Genomic DNA, 5,145 nt, shown 5'->3' with positions numbered 1-5,145 from the left:
TGGAATTCCATTTGGTCCTGAGGCACCATTCTTCTGTCGTTTTATAAGTTTAATTAGCTCTTCTTTTTCTATGGGAAATTGCATATCCGTATCACTATCTTGGTAGATAAAGTCATTCACATTGTCAGTTTTACGCCCTTGTTGCATTTCCGTTGAGTAAGTGTGTATAAGTTCTTGATTCAGATGTCTCCTTAGGAACTTGACCCATTCCTGCTCAGTTAAGGGAGATGAGACGACTTGCTTGTTGGGTCTAGCAAGGCCATTAATAATGTACCAAAAGTCTCTTGAGTTCTTCAGTTTACTGGCGTGGAATATTTTTGCCCAAATAGCTTGTTTCGCTTTGTTTTTCTCGCTCCATATTAGTTTCTTCAAGTTCTGGTTTAGTAACTTTAGATTTCCAAGATTTTCCGTTTTTAGATACAGTTTTTTGCTTAGTCTGATAATCCTATTTCGTTCTTTCTTCAGTGATCTTATTGTATGTGGGAGGTTTAAATAAGCTTCATTTTCCTTCTTCTGGACATTCCCATATTTAGACCTTTTTTTTCCTGTTTGCCCTTGTGATGTAGTCAACATCCCAGTCAGGTTTTCCCATTGTTCAATTGCTGTTTTTGTTGCAGTATCTTTCATGCATTTTTCCACGAACTTTTCCACTTGCTCATTAATTTCATCTTTTTACCTAAATTCCAAATCAATTTTTTATAGTTAGTAGTACCGCAATGCCCTTGGACCGTCTGATAGGTCTTTTTCATAGTTATTCCAATATCCATTAGTATTGTCTGGTGGGCATGATCACTCACGTTTACTTTCGTTAGTTGGTATGAGGTGATGCTTTGGAACATATATAGGGTTGTCATGGTGTAATCAATCCTGGATTTTGTCTTGTGCTCAAAATAACTGTATCTTGGTGGAATATCCGTTTTTAGTCTGCCGTTAAGTATTCGAAGACCCATAGCTTCCATATCCTTTACAAATTTCCGACCCATTTTGTTTTTATTGGAGTTATTATCAGTCCCTAGATCCTGCTCAGGTATTAACCACTGATGGTTTTGCAGTTGTGTGGCTTCATCTCTTAAGTGTTGAGACATTAAATTGAGGTTAAAGTCCCCGGTAATCAGAAAATCTGCTATTGGGTCCTCAAGCATTCTGTTAATTAGTACATTGTTCAGCGTTCCACATGTTTTCTCCCTACTCTTATTAGTGGGCAATATATAAACAGTAATCAAATATATTGTTCTAGGTTTTTGATTATTTATTTTATAGGTAAGTTTGACCATCAGAATGTTCGACTCATCTATTTCCACTAGCTCATGGTCAGTGTGCAACGCATTAGAAATGAATATAGCCTGCCCCCCACTGGCTCGCCCAAACTTTTGGTCTTTTTTTGCGTTTTCATAGTAACCTGCATAACCATGTAGCATAAATGGGTTAGATTCCCATGTTGCCTGCAGCACTATGATATCAGGGTTTCCCACTATCGAGTCTATATATGCGTTGTTAATTTTCCCCCTCAAACCGTTAATGTTCCATGAACATAGACTTATTATTTCTTTGTTTGTGCTATTAGCTCCTATTTGTAGTTGACTACTGTATCATTGTGTCTGGTTACTATGGAGTGCCAAGTTAATCCATTTTCATTTATTTCTGTGTTTCTTTCTACCTCTTTTTGCAAGGTGTGACATTCATTTTTTTCTGGTGATCTGCCAAGTGCATTTTTTAGGACTGATGCAGTCTTTGTCCCTACCTTTTTTTTATCCAGTGGAGTATCAGCTTCTATAAAAGGGGTGGGGTAAACCTCTGGGATTTGTTTGGTGAGTATTATGCCCCAGGATTTAAATATCTTATGCTCCTTCATTATCTGGGCAGCTATGAATGTTGATGATAGTGAGATTAAGGTTGGGGTCTGGCTACTCTGGTCATCCTCCATAAATTGTACAGATATAGGGGTCGATTAGGATCGCGGACGGACTTGAGTCCGTCCGCGACCCCTGAGGAGGAGGGAACGTCCGCATGGGCTGCGGCGTTCCCTCCGATCTGATTAGGATGTGACCGCCAGGGTGGCGGTCACATCCTCTATCTCTAACATTGCGGCGGGTGCAGCTTCAAGCTGCACCCGCCCCAATGTAAAAAATGCATGCACAGCATTACCGTGCACAAAGCGGCAGGCACCGCGCGGTGCCTGCTGCATTGTGCATGCAAATGCAGGGGGGTACCATAGGTACCCCCCATGTGCACCCACCACCACCCCCTTCACCCAGGGGGCCCGCAACGGGCCCCCGAAGTGAAGGTCCGTATGCTTTTCCATGGCGGCAATGCCGCCGTGGAAAAGCATATTTACACACACATCATAATATGGCGGACGGTGTCTCATAGACACCGCCTGCCATGTTATGGCTTTTCCGCCGCGGTCGGCTCCGACCGCGGCGGAAAAGCGGCGGACGGAATTCCAGACCCACCAGCCATCCTAATTTGGCGGTGGGTCTTTGGAGTCTCCGCCGCGGTTTTTCCGCATCCTCCAGGCCGGCGGACACTTCCGCCGGCCCGGAGGATGCGGAAAAACCGCCATCCTAATCGGCCCCATAATGTCTTTAGTTGCAATATTATTGAGTGAAGGTATGCATTTAAAAAGTCGCAGTAAATTCCCTTGATTAAGAATGTCGTGTCTACCTCTAGAGCGGAATTCTGGTGTAAATTTAAGTTTCTCACTAATTTCAGTAGTGTGTTGATTTGCAGCCTCCTTTATCTTAGTTTGTTTCGTTGTATAGCTTACTGTTTTATTCCCATCCATGCTTTTAATCTGCAAATAATCACGTTCGGATGTTATATCAAGGCTATTTACTGCCCTTCTCTCTATCAGGACGATGTCTTTTTTTGTATCTTCCTTCATACCTGCCTTGAGATGAGGAATCGTTGTTTCCGTCTCAATAATAGAGATGATTCCATTCGTTGTATCAGGGTTATAAGTAATTTGATCTCTTTCTTTTTTAATTTGGTTTTCATCCTGGTTAGGTTCCATTTGCAGACTCTCTGGCATATTGTTTTTTACTCGTACTTCCACTACTCTATTTTCTTCCCATACCGGAATTTGTGATTCGTTTATTTTGTCAGATTTTATTGAACCACGGTCGTTTAGTGCTTTTTTTCCGAAGATAGGGAAGAAGTTGTTAGATCCGGAGCTAGGTAATTTGAGTTCCTCAGATGGTTTACTTGTGATAATCAGCTTCGGTTTCTCATTTTTTCTTGCTTTGCGCAGCTTTTTCTTTTGGCGTTTTGTCATCGTAGAGAAGCCATCTGACTCAGTGTCATTCAGATTTTGGTCGTTTTTGGAGACTGTACACGTAGCTTCACATAGGATTTCATTTTCCAGTTGATCCTTTGCCTGTGAGATATGTAAGTTAACTGTATCATCAGATTGTCTTATTAGATATTTTGATTCTGTGGGATTAGAGTTGTCCGTGCCAACCCCAGGTGTAATTTTTTCTATTATAGCAAAACAAACAAAAGAAACCTGGTCAAAATCACTGTGAGTATGCCATGTTGAGTCTGAGACCATGAGTCCATTAATGACACTGTAGTGATAACACTGGGCTAGAAAAAATTCCCATCAGCCCACCCATCTGGTGGAGTATCGTCACGTGGGAGATGTATCATAAATCCAATTCTTAAGGCACCTGAAATTGATGCAAAGATGGATTTTGTAGATTTATAGACCACAGTGGTTCACTAGTGATGCCAATGGAGTGCAGTGCGCGTGAAAAGTGAAAGTGCAAGGTAAAATTGACTCAAAGAACCAAAATCAGTTTATTTGATATGGTGCTATGGTCAAAACTAAAAACAATGCCTTAATAGTTTTAAATAATAACTATACCAAGGCATGGTGTATTTTGGTCGACATGTTTCAGCTAGATGGACAACTGGTCCTAGCTTTCTTCAGGACCCGGTGAATACTGCGACTGCAAATTAACACGAATGAAAATATAATTCTAGTGCTGAATTTGTACACCAATAATGGATAAATACTACCAGTTGTTCTGAGCCCAGATGTATACTGGTGGTAATCCAATCATACCGTCTATCCTAAAACAAGATAGAAAAGTGTACAACTCAATAGTGTGAAAAATGGTCTCAAGGATGCAACAAACAAACAACAAACACACTCACAATACGGTAGAGAAAGTCTCACCGTCACACAGTAGTTGGTAAAATACTACTGGATAAGTGTATAAAAATCACAGTTGATTAATCAAATAACTAAACTCACCCAGCGTTATGTGGGAAAAAGCCTCACCTCACCCGGTCACCCACTCGGGAAAAGGGAGGCCCCGCTCTGTCAGAAAGGAAAAAATCAAAAAGACCTCAGAGAAATATCAGGGGTACTTCAGTGCAATGATCACTAGTTTGCAGTATTCTACTGACTAAAACCTAGTCATAAAAAAGGAGATTCAACCTCAAATGAACCGTGGTAAAAACCATGCAAGAAAGTAAATGATGAACTATTTTATGTAAGAAAAAAGAAGATTAAGGGAATCTTAAAATATGAGTCACAATAGCGCCCTAAACAATAAGCATTGATGTCATAAAAAGGTAAGGCAAAGACAAAGTGGCTGGCCATAACCAAACTTTAAGCGTCCTACCTGTCCGTCGGTACCCCTATCTCAGCATCCGAGAGGGAGTGGAGGTGAATGACGGACAGGCGCGCATGTCTTTATATACCCAAGTTAATTGGTCAATTGTTTTCAGCGGTGTGGTATGATTCGCTAAAGATCGCGATGAAAGGATTCAGCGCGTTGGGGCCATGTAGGAACACTATACACCCCGCACATGCGTGATATAAATGAGAGGCTAATAGTCTAAGCGCGCACGCGCCAGCCGTTGTACTCTGTGCCAAGCACATGCGCAATTGAAAGCAATTGTAATGCGCATGCGTGCTGAAAGTAGCGAGTGCTATGACTAACGACATCACGTCAGACAAAGCCTGGGCAGTGGTCACATGGTGCGTCTGCGCTATGTTAGAAAAGATGAACGCATGCGCCGTATTCTTAATGTAAGCGCGAGCTGTAGTCGCGCGTGTGTCTGCGCTATGTAGAAAGGTAGTGTCTCTTGGTGGAAGTTGTTTATAGGTCTAAATAACAAACCGTAAGACCAAAC

Source organism: Lissotriton helveticus, chromosome 4_1 (genome assembly GCF_964261635.1).
Source record: "Lissotriton helveticus chromosome 4_1, aLisHel1.1, whole genome shotgun sequence".
Classification (NCBI taxonomy): domain Eukaryota; kingdom Metazoa; phylum Chordata; class Amphibia; order Caudata; family Salamandridae; genus Lissotriton; species Lissotriton helveticus.
This window is presented reverse-complemented; position numbering follows the sequence as displayed.